General features: G+C 45.1%; 1 protein-coding gene across 1 annotated transcript in view; it reads right to left on the minus strand.

The window, feature by feature from the left end:
• UVRAG (UV radiation resistance associated) overlaps positions 1 to 16,161 on the minus strand; it is a 359,730-nt gene that overhangs the window by 314,565 nt on the left and 29,004 nt on the right.

The following is a 16,161-nucleotide window of genomic DNA, read 5'->3' on the forward strand; positions in this document are numbered from 1 at the left end:
GGGAGAGCAAGAAGGCAAAGGAGAGAAGGAAAGAAGAAGTACTCTACAGATAGGTGGGTGATACAAAGAATTTTGTCAGGTCCCCAAACTCGGTGTTCTCTCTTTATTATCCGCTTACAATGTGGATCCAAGTTGGATCCAAGAAGCCCTTTATGCCTTGCTAAAGGATGGGGGAAGACATGAATATATACAGCACATGTGCTTCCACGGATACTCATTCGACGGAATGCAGTAGACCCCCCCCCTAAATTGCTAAAACGCGTTCCTTGGGGGTCGGAGAATTAGGAAGGAAACCCAAAGTCCCAAAGGATTTTTCTTGGGAGTTTAAGGGAGTACTTCATAATAAGGAGAGATTAAAAGTAAATGCTGGAAACCCTAAAGACTCCTCACTTCGCCCGCAGCACAGAGTACCAATTGGTTTGTCAGCAAGTGAGTGAGTTGAGAAAGGAAAAGCGCTTTCCTCCGTCTCTCCTGGGACACCGGGGCTTCCCCGGGTCCCTTCCCAAGAGGGATAAAGGGGAGGGTCTGCGCCAGGGAATCCCCAGCTCCCTACGGAGTGGGACAGGCGGGCCCCAAGGGAGTTTCACTGGGTCCCTTCCCGCCTCTTCCCAGCCCATCTCCTGTAACGGGATGTCTCCTGGGACTCGAGGATCCCCCAGAGGTTCGGCCATCCCTGGATTCCTCCCCTCCCAAGACCTCTGGACAGCCCTCCTCGGTCCTCAGAGTTCTTCCCGGTCACTTCTCAGTGTCTCCCGGCCGGTACAGGGTCAGCCCGCCGCCCACGGGGTCCCCTCATCGGCCTCCTCCCGGCCCCTCCCGAGCGCCGCGAGCCCGCGGGGTTACCTGCTGAGACGGCAGCTCCACATGCAGGGCCCGCGCGGCAGAACCGGGAGGCAGCGCGGCGGCCGGGCCCGGGGGCGGCGGGGGGACCGGGCCCCCGACCGACGCTGAAGCGCTCATCTTGACCCGGGAGCCGCCAAGCGGCGGGGCCGGCGCTCCTCCGGCATCCGCCACCACCGCCTAATCACGACCCGCTGAGCCCCTGCAGCCCAGAAACCAACCACCCGAGAGGCAGAACCGCTCTACCCCACCGCCGGCCGCTGCCGCTGGCTAAGGAAGAGCCATATTACCGCAGTGCAACCCCCACCACCCGCTGAGACCTGGCTTGCCCATTGGTTCAGCTCCCACGGGGGCGGGACCCAACGGCAGAAAAGGGACGCGCTATTGGGCAGAAGGTCTGTCTATCGCCGGCAGGAACAGGCTGGGGGCGGAGGAACCCAGGGATGGCCTAAATTGCGTCTGTCAAGGGGAGGTAAAACCTGGGGCGTTGCTTCATTTTTTCCCAGTCTAATTGGTTCTTCCACTACCACGGGGCGGGGTCTCCTGGGGGAGCCGCAAGGACCATTGCTCGAGGTCGCTGTCAGTTGTCAGTAAAGAAAAGAGGGGCGGAGTCTGATTAGGTAGACCTTGCGCCTGGGCTCTGGTGTCACGTGCAGAAGGCAGGAGCGTCACCTGATTAGTGAGAGTCAGTTTTGGGAGCCACTTCCGCCCTGACCTAGTTGCCATGGTAACCGGCCTCCCTTGGAGGGCGGGGACGCATTTGGCGCCAGCTGGGTGGCGGTGGCCGGTCTGTAGTTGCAGTTTCCCAGAGTAATCTTTTCCTGAGCGGACTCTCGTCAACGTGTGAGGATTGAAAAGGAATACTCTATGGTTCGACAGAAAGCCACCACGCAGGATGCACCAAGACCAGAAACTTGTCGGGCAGTCTTGCCAGCTCCACCCACGACCAGTTCCAACCCACAAGTCCCCGCCCCTCCTCACACTCCACTAACTGGTAGGCTGAGCCAGGCACCTCAGGACGCTGTTTCACTTCTGTGAATGGGGTGTTTATGCTGTTCCTGAAAAGCCTTTGCTACTTTTCTCCTCCTGACTAATGTTTACTTACCCATCAAATCTCATCTGGGGTTGGGATCCCAAAAGGCTTCTCAGATACACTCTGGGACCCTGAGTTAGGAAACTTGCCTCTACCACATTCCTGATTATTCTATTGCAGTCTACTGTCTTTTAATAAGTGTGTAACACACATGTGCAGCCACACATACCCCTCCTGCAAACACACAAACTTACACACTGTGAATTTCTCAAGCAAAAGAACCTTGTCTGATTCATCTCTGGATTCCCGGTGCCTCGCAGAGAATCAGGACGTGTTTTTGAAGTGAAGGCACAGTTCCAATGCCACCTCTTCCATGAAGACCTCCTTGATCATAATGATAGCATTTATAGCAATTGCTTCTGTAATAAATATCATTGAGTCATTCTGCAGAATAATGATCTGCCTTTTTTCCCCCTTAGACTGTGAATTTCTCCACCACCTGGACTGACCTAGCAGAAAGAACACAGTGTTTTAGAGTCAGACACAACAGGAATCAGGAACTTTGGGAATCTTGGCTCTGCCACCTTCTAGTTATATGTTCCTAGGCAAGCCAGTTTCCCTCTCTCAGCTTTAGTTTTCCCATCTGTCAAATAGTAACAAAGTTGCTGTGGGGATTAAGTAAATTAATGTAAGTATAGTGCCCAGTGCAGGACCTCGTATATAATAATTGTACTAAAAATATTTTAATAAAAGGTAAGCATACTATCTTTCTAGGGTATTCAGAAGCCTGAAGACACTTTGGATCTGATTCCAGAGCTGGCTAAGATGTATGTCACACCGTCTCCTATTCTGAAACATTGAGTAGTTCCTCATGGCTAGAGCCTAGGGTATGCAGTCAGGTGTTTGTTGAGAAGGGAGTAATTGAGAAATCCCAAATATCTGGTTCCAAGATCTGGTGGAATTTCACAGAAAACATTTGTCTGTTTCCAAGCTGTATTAGTTTCCTGAGGCTGCTGTATCAAATTACTACAAACTGGCTAGCTTAAAACAACTGAAAGTTGTTCTTTCACAGTTCTAGAGGCCAGAAGCCCCAAATCAAGGGGCTTAGTGCTGGGTCTGAAGAAGTCCAGGGACTGTGGGAGCCAGAGAAGACAGTCAGATTTCACAGTGGAGGTGACATTTAACCTGGGTATTGAGGGACCAATAAGAGTTCACCAGGCAGGGAGGGAAGAAAGGATGTTCCAGCACAGAGAGCAGCAGCGATTTTCCACAAGCCTTTACTGAGGTTCAACTCTGCATCAGGCAGATTACTAGACACCAGATATACAGAACTGAGGTAAATAACACTTCTCAGACTTTTCTACCTACATTCCACAAACCCTAGGAGAGCTGGCACTCACCCCTAGGGATATGGCAGAAAACTGAAATAGTCTCCTGAGTAAGTGTTCAATAAATTCTACCTGTCATTATTTTTTTTCTTTTTCGTTTTTGTTTTTTTGTTTGTTTGTTTGTTCCTTTGGCTGTGTTGGGTCTTTGTTGCTGTGCACGGGCTTTCTCTACTTGCAGGGAGTGGGGGCTACTCTTCGTTGAGGTGCGCAGGCTTCTCATCGTCATGGCTTCTCTTGTTGCAGAGCACGGGCTCTAAGCACGCAGGCTCAGTAGTTGTGGCTCACCGGCTTGGTTGCTCCACAGCATGTGGGATCTTCCCGGGCCAGGGCTCGAACCCGTGTCCCCTGCATTGGCAGGGGGATTCTTAATCACTGGCCACCAGGGAAGTCCCTGTGCCAGGCATTGTTGTAAGCAGTTCATGTGTACGCTCACCACAGTGCTGGAGATTAGAGAGCTAAAGCAAGAGTTCTGTCACCTGCCCTAGGTCACATGTTTTGAGTTTTAAGCTGGGGTTTGAAAGTAGTCTAACTCCAATGTTGTTAATCCTACATTTTACTGCCTCTAATTAAAGAGTATTATAGCGTATATTTTAAATTTTATTTATACAGTGAAGTCATGTTTTTCTCAGAATATATTTCTATATCATATACAGGAAATTTAAAAAATATATCATTTGTGTTTAATCAGAGGAAAAAATACTTTGTATTGGTTTTCATCAAAAGTAATTAGAAATCTCAAAAATCATTTGGTATTTTAGAAATGAGAAAAGGTGCTTTTTAAATGTGCGTAAGGGCATTGTAATGTTATGTAAAAAGTGTAGGAGATACAATTGTGTGTATGCATGATAAAATATGAGCTGAAAATACACAAACCAAAACTCCCTAAGCAATAAGTGGTGAAAAATAGCTTGAAAAGAGTTTACAAGGAAGAAAAACAGGATTACGCAAAAGAAGTTTAGAATATATACGGGGCAGAAGTTTGTCATAAAAATTGTGGTTGAAGCCAAGGGGTGGGGGAAATTCCCATTTTTCTCCTCCTAGTGATCCCATTATAACCCATTAAATGAGAATTTCTTCCACCTTCTCAGAAGTATTAGAAAAAAGCGTCAGATTTGCAGCCTACCCCAAGTAAAGTGAAATGTTTCACGGGTGAGAAGACCAGACTCTGCCATCCACTGGCACAACCCCTCTAAAAGATTGAAGGTCACTGTTTGTATTCGTTTAAGCCATAAACTGGCTGGCTTAAAACAGCAGAAATTTATTCTCTCATAGGTCTGGAGACTGGAAGTCCAAAATCAAGGTGGTGTTAGGGCTACACTCCCTCAAAGACTCTTAAGGAGAATCCTTCCTTGCCTCTTCCAGCTTGTGGTGGCTCCAGTTGTTCCTTGGCTTGTGGCTACATAACTCCAGTCCCTGCTTCCTTAACATGGCCTCTCCCCTTTCCCTGTGTCTCTCCTTTCTTCTACTTTTAAGGACACTTGTCATAGGATTCAGGGCCCTCCCAGATAATCCAGGATTATTTCATCTTGAGATCCTTAATTATATCTGTAAAGACTTTTTCCAAATAAAGTCACATTCACAAGTTCCAGGGATTAGGACATGTCCATATTATTTTGTGGGTCAGCATTTAACCCATCACACCATTCCTATGTATGGCCTGCCCCTCTTTTCTCTCAGGCCAGCCTGCCCAAAAGATGGAGAAATTAAGTTGGTATTAATCTAAACTAGATAGTTTTAAATTAAGATGTTAGTTGTAATCTCCAGAGTAACCATGAAGAAAATAACTCAAAAATATACAGTAAAAGAGACAACAAGAGAATTAAAATAATATATTAGAAAATACATGTTTAACACAAAGGAAGGCAGGGATGGAAGGTGAGAAAGAACAACAAAATGACAGATGTAAATCCTACCTTAGTAATTGCATTAAATGTAATTAATGCTCCGATCAGAAGGCAGAAAGTAGAAGTACTGTATGTATTTTTAAAAAGTCCAACACTATTATGTCTACAAAAACACACTTCTTATTTAAAGACACAAATAGGTTGAAAGGGAAAGGATAGAAGATATTCCATGCAAATGGTAACCAAGAGAGAACTGGAGTGCCTATATGATACTAATACAGGCTACACAAAACAGATTTTAAGACAAAAATTGTTACTAGAGATAAAGACATTTTATAATGATAAAAGGGTGACTTCATTAGGAAGATATAAAATTATAAACATATGCACATAACAGCAGAGTCCCAAAATATATGAAGCAAAACTTGCAGAACTGAAGGGAAAAATAAACAGTTCAACAACAATAGTTGGTTACTTCAATACCCCACTTTCAGTAATGGATAAAACGACTAGGCAGAAGATCAACAAGGAAAAGGAGACTTGAACAACACAATAAACCAACTTGACCTAATAGATATCTAATCTATAAAACATTCCAACTGACAAAAGCAGAATACATGCTTTTCTCAAATGCACATGGAATGTTCTCTAAGATAGATCATATGTTTGGTCATTAAAAAAGCCCCAATAAATTAAAAGGGATTGAAATCATACAAAGTATGTTCTAAGAACATAATGAAATGAAATTAGAAATAAATGACAAAAGAAATTTGGAAAAATAGCAGATACATGGAAATTAACCAGCATAATCTTAATAACCATGGGTCAACAAAGAAATCAGAAGATAAATTATAAAAAACTTTGAGATGAATGAAACAAAAACACAACACACCAAAACTGTGGGATGCAGCTAAAGCAGTTCTTAGAGGGAAACTTATAACTCACCCATATTAAACAAGAAAAAAAAATCTCAAATTAATAAACTAAACTTCCACCTTAAAGACACTGGAAAAAGAAGAGCAAACTAACTCAGAGGAAATACTAGAGGAAAATACGCTAAATACGTTTACACAAAGCACAAATAAATGACATAAAAAATAGAAAAAGAACAGAGAAAATCAGTGTAACCAGATGGCTCTTAGAAAAGATCAATTAAATTGACAAATCTTTAGCTAGACTGATCACGAAAAAAAAGAGAGAAGCCTCAAATTACCAAAATCAGGACTGAAAGCGAGGACATCACTACCAGCCTTTCACAAATAAAAAGGATTGGAAGGGAATCTTATGAACAATTGTATAACAACAGATTAGATTATCAAATGAAATGGACAAATTCCTAGAAACACACAAACTACCAAAACTGATTCAAGAACAAAAAGAAAATCTAAAGAGATCTATAACAAGGAGAGTTTAAATTAGTAATCAAAAACTTTCCACAAAGAAAAGCCTAGGCCCAGATGGCTTCAGGGGTGAATTCTACCAAATATTTAAAGAAAAATTAACATTAATCCTTCACAACTCTTCCAAGAACAGAAGAAAAGACGTCCCAAATCATTCTATGAGGCCAGCATTACCCTGATACCAAAATCAGGCAAAGACAAGAAAACTACAGACAATATCCCTTATTCATTATAAATATAGACATAAAAATCTTCAACAATATACTAGTGAACCAAATACTAGTGAACTAAATACAAACATATAAATTTTTTTTTACCAAGAATGCAAGATTGGTTTAGCATACACAAATCCATTAATGTAATACACCATATTAATAGAATAAAGGACAGAAACTATATGATCATCTCAGCAGATGCAGAAAAAGCATTTGACACAAACAAGTTCCATAAAGTTGCAAGATACATGATCAATACGCAAAAACCAATTGTATTTCTATACACTAACATGGCAATCTGAAACAAAATTAGGAAACTATTCCATTAACAATAGCATCAAAAAAATAAAATGCTTAAGAATAAATTTAACAGAAGTGCAAGACTTGTACACGGAAAACTACAAACACCATTAAAGGAAGTTAAAGAAAACCTAAATGAATGGGAAAACATCCAGAACACTTAATATTGTTAAAATGGCAACATTCACCAAATTGATCTGTCACTTCAAATGCAACGTCTATCGAAACCCTGGCTGCCTTTTTGGCAAACATTAACAAGCCAATCCTAAAATTCATATGGAAATGCAAGGGACACAGAATAACCAAGACAATCTAAAAAAGAACAAAGTCGGGACTCACATTTCCCGATTTCAAAATTTATTACAAAGCTAATCAAGACAGTGTGCTACTAGAGTAAGTATAGAAATAGAGATGAGTGGAATAGAACTGAGAATCCAGAAATAAACCCTTACATTTATGATCAATTGATTTTGGACAAAAGTGCCAAGACAATTTTATGAGGAAAGAATGGTCTTTTCAACAAACGGTGCTGGGATAACTGGATATCCAAAAGAATGGAAATGCAAAAGAATGAAGTGGGACCCTACCTCAACCATACACAAAAATTAACTCAAAATAGTCCAGACGGGCTTCCCTGGTGGCGCAGTGGTTAAGAATCCTCCTGCCAGTGCAGGGGACACGGGTTCGAGCCCTGGTCCGGGAAGATCCCACATGCCGCGGAGCAAATAAGACCTCAAGCCACAATTACTGAGCCCGGGTGCCACAACTACTGAAGCCGCATGCCTAGAGCCTGTGCTCCGAAACAAAGAGAAGCCACCGTAATGAGAAGCCGAGAAGCCAAGAAGCCTGTGCACCGCAACGAAGAGTAGCCCCCACTCACTGCAACTAGAGAAAGTCCGTGCACAGCAGCAAAGACCCAACACAGCCAAAAATAAAATAAATAAAATAAATAACTTTATTAAAAAAATAGTCCAGAGATCTAAATGTAGCAGCTAAGAACTCTAAAACGTTTAGAAGAAAACATAGGAGTAAATCTTTGTGACCTTGGATTAGGCTGTGGCTTTCATATCTAAGAAGCCTACACACTACAAAAACAAAAAACAAAAAACCTAGATAAATTTGATTACACCAAAATTAAACACTTTCATGCTCCAAAGGACAAATGGTACATGATTCATGAAACATGCTACATCACAGACACACCTCGAAAACTTTATGCTAAATCTAAGAAGCCAGACACAAAAGGCCACCTATTGTATAATTCCACTTGTAGAAAATGTCCAAAATAGGAAAATTCATATAGACAGACAGTAAGTTAGTGATTAGTTTTTAGCCAGGGCCTGACGGGAAGGGTAATGAGGAATAACTGCTAACTGGTATGGGATTACTTTTGGTGGTGATGAAATTGTTCTGGAATTAGAGAGTGGTGATTGATGCACAACTTTGCGAATATACTAAAACCCGCTGAATTATATACTTCATTTTTTAAAATTTATTCCTTTTTTTTGAATTTTTTTAATTTATTTTTTTATACAGCAGGTTCTTATTAGTTATCTATTTTATACATATTAGTGTATACATGTCAATCCCAATCTCCCAATTCATCCCACAACCACCACCACCACCCCCCCACTTCCCCCTTGGTGTCCATACGTTTGTTCTCTGCATCTGTGTCTCTATTTCTGCCTTGCAAACCGGTTCATCTGTACCATTTTTCTAGATTCCACATATACGCGTTAATATACGATATTTGTTTTTCTCTCTCTGACTTACTTCACTCTGTATGACAGGCTCTAGGTCCATCCACGTCTCTACAAATGGCCCAATTTCATTTCTTTTTATGACTGAGTAATATTCCATTGTATATATGTACCACATCTTCTTTATCCATTCGTCTGTCGATGGACACTTAGGTTGCTTCCATGTCCTGGCTATTGTAAATAGAGCTGCAATGAACATTGTGGTACATGACTCTTTTTGAATTATGGTTTTCTCGGGGTATATGCCTAGTAGTGGGATTGCTGGGTCGTATGGTAGTTCTATTTTTAGTTTTTTGAGGAACTTCCATACTGTTCTGCATAGTGGCTGTATCAATTTACATTCCCACCAACAGTGCAAGAGGGTTCCCTTTTCTCCACGCCCTCTCCAGCATTTGTAGTTTATAGATTTTCTGATGATGCCCATCCTAACCGGTGTGAGGTGATACCTCATTGTAGTTTTGATTTGCATTTCTCTAATAATTAGTGATGTTGAGCAGCTTTTCATGTGCCTCTTGGCCATCTGTATATCTTCTTTGAAGAAATGTCTATTTAGCCTTCTGCCCATTTTTTGATTGAGTTGTTTGTTTTTTTAATATTGAGCTGCATGAGCTGTTTATATATTTTGGAGATTTTGTCCACTGATTCATTTGCAAATATTTTCTCCCATTCTGAGGGTTGTCTTTTCGTCTTGTTTATAGTTTCCTGTGCAAAAGCTTTGAAGTTTCATTAGGTTCCATTTGTTTATTTTTGTTTTTATTTCCATTACTCTGGGAGGTGGGTCAAAAAATATCTTGCTGTGATTTATGTCAAAGAGTGCTCTTCCCATGTTCTCCTCTAAGAGTTTTATAGTGTCTGGTCTTACATTTAGGTCTTTAATCCATTTTGAGTTTATTTTTGTGTGTGGTGTTAGGAAGTATTCTAATTTCATTCTTTTACATGTAGCTGTCCAGTTTTCTCAGCACCACTTATTGATGAGACTGTCTTTTCTCCATTGTATATCCTTGCCTCCTTTGTCATAGATTAGTTGACTGTAGTATATACTTTAAAAGGATGGGCTTTATGATACGTGAATTATATCTCAATAAAGCTTTTATTTTAAAAAAAAAAAAAAAAGGAAGACTGGCCACTTTGCTGCAGGAACAGTGAGCTGGAGAGAGGCCTGGAAACAGGGAGCTCAATTTAATAGGTCTGGGAGACCCAGTAAGGGTATGATGATGATGATGATGATCACAGCTATTATTTCCTGTTGAGAGAGCTGGATGAATACATTTTATTTTTATATCATATATTTAGATATCTATTATCTCATTTACTCAGGAATATAGATTATTCCCATTTACAGATGAGGAAGCTGAGGTTCAGAAAGGTTAAGTGACATGATAATGCAGCTGGTAACGGCAGTGTCACAGGCTGGATCCCACACTCATTCGTATATTTTATCAGGGATGAGAAAGGAGGGAATGATTTGAGAGACAAAAATGTCAGCATCAGCATCAGCAAGCAGCTATCGGAGTGGGGCAGGGAAGGGGGAGGAGAGAAGAGCCCACCACGACTGGAGGCTGGTTGTGCTGATGGTGGGCAGTAGTGACATCTAGAACCTAGACAGGGAATATAAAAGGAGGCAAAGGTTTTTTAAAAGATGAGTGCCTTACGTTTCTGTCGCCCTTATTACATTTCAAGCACCTGAGAACCGGGGACATTCAATTTGGAAGCCCCTCGTTCCCTGTCAAGAGGAGGAATTCGATGAGTGTTGATTTGCTGAGTAATTAGGGGCAAGTCTGTTGGCCTTTCTGTGCCAAGTTTCCCAGATTAGGAGGAATTGCTCACGGTGAATGCTAAATTTCTATCTCTGAGCTTTTGGGAGTCTGTAATTTTATTTATCTCTAGCTTCTAGCCCTGGGTAGGGGCTAGATAAGCGTCAAAATGTGAAAAGAAAGCTTAGGAAGCTGCGCAGCGTTTGCCTCCGACCTATCCTCAGTGCCCCCTAGTGGCCATATCTGGGAACAACAAGCAGAATCATGGAACTGACCTTCAGGCTGAGATAGCAGCCCCACTACCACCGTCCAAAGGCAGAGGGTCTTCTGGAAAAGGAGTTTCCAGTTCCCTCTCCGAAGGTAACAACTCCCAACCCAAGGCAATGTTCGTAGCATTTACCTAGAGTTGCCCACACACAGCTTAGAGCGAGGCATGCCTCTGCTCTGCACAGCTGGCTGCTAGACACGCCTCTGCTCTGCACAGCTGGCTGCTGGACATGCTTGCTATTTGCAGGGGATCGGTTATAGAGCCCCCCACCGCTACTCCACTCCCCTCCCTCCAATGGATAACAAAATGTGAGGATGCTCAAGTCCCTCATATAAAATAGAGTAGTACAGTTGGCGCTATGCATCTGCAGATGCAAAACCCATGGATACAGAGGGCCGAACTTACGTTGCCCTGGGTGGCCCCTCCAAGATTTGGGGCCTGGTTATTGTTCCTGTTCTTAGGCAGAGATGGTGGAGTTCCCTGATGCACAGTAGGTATCCAATCTTCACAAAATTAATGCTGAGAATAATGGCCTATGTTTGTGGGTTGGCCTAGCTTAGCCTGGAGCCAGATGATGAGGGTCATGGCTGGCCTCAGGCTGGGGCTGGTATGGGGCTGAGATGCATCAGAAAACAGGCCTTTCCTCCATCCTAAAGGAAATGTCTGTCCTCTAACCTGGGCTCTGTGGCCTGAGGCCTAAGACCTGCTTGGAGCTACAGAATCTAGCATCTGTTCGCCTCCAGGGCACCTCTTCTCTGCCCTGCCCTCCTCCCCACCGAAAAACTCTGGAGAAGCCAGCTCCCTGCCCTTCCACGGGAAGCCCCACTGCAGACCTCTCTACCGCCACCTCTCAGTGGTTCAAATCAGCAGCCTCCCCAGTCTGCACTTGCTGCTCTGCCCTTCAACTCCTTCCTGGCAAATTTCTAGTCACCCATTGAGTCCCAGCTCAGGCTGGGGCCCCAGATCAATGAGGCACCCCAGGTTGGATTAGGGGCCTCTCCGTCACAGCTCTGACCACCTGCATATTCTCAACTGTTTCCAATGTTTGTTTCTGCTCCCATGCAGCCAGCTCACATCTTCTGGCACAGAGGAATGGTCCCTGAGGTGAATGGTAAAGACAGGCATTAGGTAGTGGAAAGTGGGAAAGTCACTTTAGTCTCAGGTGGGAAGGGTTCCCCCAGGTACTTGGTACTCATTGAACTGAATGGAATTAGAACAGAGAGAGGTGGCATGTTGTGAGATCCAGGTGTGATATAAAATCACTAGAGTGACAGCAGGCCAGGCCTCCCTCTTTGTGGTATAACTGAGGCCAGGGGCAAGGAACATGGTTGAGTGATCCATATGGACCTTTCTAGCTCAGCTATTCTAGGACCTTACAGCAGGACAGTGGCCTTTACCACAGGTGGAAGGCAGCTGTGAAGGGGCTCCAGTGAGCCCTGCCTCCTGGTATTCACTCTGTGTGTAATCCTCAAGAGTGTGAGCTGGACCTAGTGACTTGTATCTAATGAAGAGAATATGGCAAAAGGGATAGGTTGTCACTTCCAAGATTAGGCTATAGAAGACTGTGGCTTCTGTTTGTACTCTCTCTGGTTCTTCTTGCTTATTCTCTCTGATGCAGCCAGCTGCCACGCTGTGAGCTACTCTACAGAAAGGCCCGTGTGGCAAGGAACTGGGAGTGGCCTCTGGTCAAAGACAGTGAGGAGGTGAATCCTGCCAACAGCCAAAAGAATGACCTTGGAAGTGGATCCTCCCCTGTCAAGCCTTGGGATGATCACAGCCCGGCTGATACCTTGATTGCAGCCTTGTGTGAGACCCTGAAGCAGAGGGCCCAGCTAAGCTGTACCTTGATTACTGACCCTCAGAAAGTGGACACTGTTGTTTGCAGCTGCTAAGTTCTGTCTTTTTTTTTGGCTGCGCTGCAGTGGCATGTGGGATCTTAGTTCCCCAACCAGGGATGGAACCCGTGCCCCTTGCATTGGAAGCGCAGAGTCTTAACCACTGGACTGCCAGGGAAGTCCCAACAGCCACTAAGTTTTGGAGTAATTTATTACACAGCAATTAATAACTAATACACCACACAGGGTTATGTGGGCCAAAGAAGCAAGGGGGAGAGGGCTCAGCAGGCAGCCCGGCGGGGGCGGTGGTCTCCCCAAGTGTCAGTGGCAAGATGCAGATGTGGCCCCTGCAATAACTCATAGAGGACACTCATTTTCATTTATTCATTTAGGAATATACAAAAGTCTGAACATGGTATAATGATCTCATCAAGAGAAAACAGAATACACAAAGGACTAGATTTCCTCCCTGGCCCCCTCTCAGAAAGGCACAAATATATGAGGTTTGGGTTCGGGGAACTTCTGTTCTGGACCAATCTGCTGCTCAGAAGGCCAGGTCCCTCTGTAAACAGGAAATGGGACCCCTTCCCCACATCCACTACTGAGGGTGTGGGTTAAGCAAACTGAGGCCACTGAGAAGTATGTGATTTAGGCCAATGCAGGGTCTGTGCTGGGTCCATGTCGTCAGCTCCCTGAGGAAAACCAGCACTCCAACCAGAACGTGGTGGGGCTTGATAATCCAAGAGATGATTAAACTGGACAGCGCCATTCCCCAGCCTGGGATCACCGCCACCTCCATCCTCTCTCTGGAGGCCAGTCGAGGCTCAGATTTCAGAGACTGGGGCCATGGGGGGTGGCAGAAAGGAGAACTGAGCTTGAATATTCCAGATGTTGATCCCTGAGCTCTTCAAAACGGGGACCCCTGTTCCCTCTGAGTCTTCCCCTTGGCAGAAGCAGCTGGTCCTGCAGTCAAGCGTGGGGTAGCCGGCCATAGAGATGTTTGTATTAGAGGAAGCTTCTGGCCCCTCATCCCCCAGGGACAAAGGGCAAATAATCTAACTGGCCTGAGTCACTAATGGCTGTCCTTCTTCCCCAGTTAACCAGGACTGAGTTTTCTCTGTAATTTTGGGAAGGGGAGAAGAGGGGTTGGTTGAGAAACCATAAAGGCCCAGATTGGTCAGCCACCACCTAGAACAGGACAAATTGGAAGTGAAAGAGCTTGAAATATTCACTTTTTCCTTCTTAAAAAAGACCTAACATTGTAATGGTTTAACAAAATTATTATAATTTCTTTTAAATAACCCACAGACACCCATGACGCTTCCACATTTACAGAACAAAAAGCACTAGAGAACTTGGTAGAAAACGATTTGCAGCTGGTTCCTCCCAGAAGCTGGCCCCTGCGGACAGGCTCAGTTCACTTCCAGGACCTCGGTCTCCGGGAGGCCGAACTTGGTCTTGTGCTGGTCGAAGAGCTTCACCAGGGCTTCCACGTACATGGCGTGGTACAGGTCGATGTCCTGCTGGGTCGGGTGCTCCAGCTTGGGGGCAGTGATGGGCTCGCCCACTGCAGGGATGGGGCAGAGGCCTCTGGTCAGTCAGTGCCATTCGGCCCACCCTCCCTGGGCATCCACCACAATGCCGATGGTAGCGACCCTGCGCTACTTGCCAGCCACCTGTCAGGAACTGTGCTGAATGTGCTCCATTTCAGGTTGTCCCTTTTACAGGTGAGAAGACTGGGGCCCAGGGGTATGGGAAGGGACCTGCCCAAGGCCACATAGCCACTAAGCAGCAGGTAGGATCAAGTCCAGCTGTACCCACAGTACTCAGCTGGGAGCTCCTGTGAGAGGTGTGGGATCAGGTAATGGCTTTGCTTTTGCCCTGCTCTGGGCACGTCACTTCACCTCTCTGCGCCTTAGTTTCCTCACCTATCACATGGGGATCCTTCCTTATAGGGCTATGCCACAGCAGTGAAAACCCGGAATCCTAACCACTAGGACACCAGGAAACTCCCCAGTTTTCCATTCTTAAGGTGAGGAGCAAACTCCTTCACACTGTCCACTAGACCCTGTCCCTCTCCAGCCACCCTGTGCATGGAAATGTCCCTGCTGCCTCACAGACATCAGACCTGGTACGGGATTTGTGTATAACAAGAGTCAAGGGTGAGTCTGGGTCGTGTGACCTAAAATGCAGGAAGTTGATCTCTCTGGAAAAAGTACAAAGCAAAACATCTGGCCCTGATAAGAACTCAAAGTATCTATGTGAGCTTTGGCCCCTGAAGTCCATGGCTTGCGGCCTCCATGCTCTTATGTGATCTTTAGATTGTGAACCATTAACAGATACACACAGACACACATACTCCTACAATAGATAATTCTTTGGAGTCCTCTAAATTGTCTCATGTGAACGCAAAACAACACAGCTGGGGGCGAAGTGCAGCCAGTTTTTTTCCTACACTTCTCACAGGCTTCTGCTCCAGTCATATTGATTTGCATCTGTTCCTCAAAAATCTATACAGTCTTGCTGCGGGAACCTCATTTAGGCTATTGTTTCTGACAAAAAGTCTCTTCCTCCCCTCTTTTTCAGGATAATTCCTATTCAGCTAATAGTGTAAGAGTCACAGGGACTTCCCTGGTGGCGCAGTGGTTAAGAATCCGCCTGCCAATGCAGGGGACACGGGTTCGAGCCCTGGTCCGGGAAGATCCCACATGCCGCGGAGCAGCTAAGCCCGTGCGCCACTACTACTGAGCTCGTGTGCCACAACTACTGAAGCCCGCGTGCCTATAGCCCATGCTCCACAACAAGAGAAGCCACCATAATGAGAAGCCCATGCACCACAACGAAGAGTAGCCCCCGCTCGCTGCAACTAGAGAAAGCCCGTGCACAGCAACGAAGACCCAACACAACCAAAAATAAAAAAATAAATTTATAAAAAAAAAAAAGAGTCACCTCCTCCCTGGGGTCCATTATGACCCTCCAGAGCACCCTGCACGTCCTCCTCACACCACCTATTGGTCTTTGCTGTAAGGGGGTCTTCCCTGATAGACTTGGGCTCTGAAAACACAGAATTGCTGAGTCCTGTTTTCTCATCTAGCACAGCTTAGCTCGTGGTAATGGAACTATCCCCCTATCCCCCTCCCCCAACGATCATTCCCATCAGCACCCAAACAGGTCCACGTCCTCATGGTTCAGAGCATGGACATCAGAGCCAGGGATGGATCTGAATCCTAACTCTGCCACTAAACTAGCTGTGGCACCCGAGTTCAGGGTCTGGAGGAAGGGGGGCTCACCCACAGTGGTGATGGGCTTGGAGTAGGGCACCAGCCCCCAGGTGTCGGAGGAGAAGAGGCCTCGGCCATGGAAGATGCACGGGGCGAAGCCAATGTACTTCTGGAACTTTTTCTGGACCCATCGGCCCCAGGAGCCCTCCTCAAAGATCACCTGCTTGTACACCTCATTCTCCCCGAAGGAGTAGGTGGGAACCAGGTCGGCTCTGGAAGGGAGAGGCCAGGGTCTGTCATAGC

The sequence above is a fragment of the Eubalaena glacialis genome, chromosome 10 (genome assembly GCF_028564815.1).
Source record: "Eubalaena glacialis isolate mEubGla1 chromosome 10, mEubGla1.1.hap2.+ XY, whole genome shotgun sequence".
Taxonomy (NCBI): Eukaryota; Metazoa; Chordata; class Mammalia; order Artiodactyla; family Balaenidae; genus Eubalaena; species Eubalaena glacialis.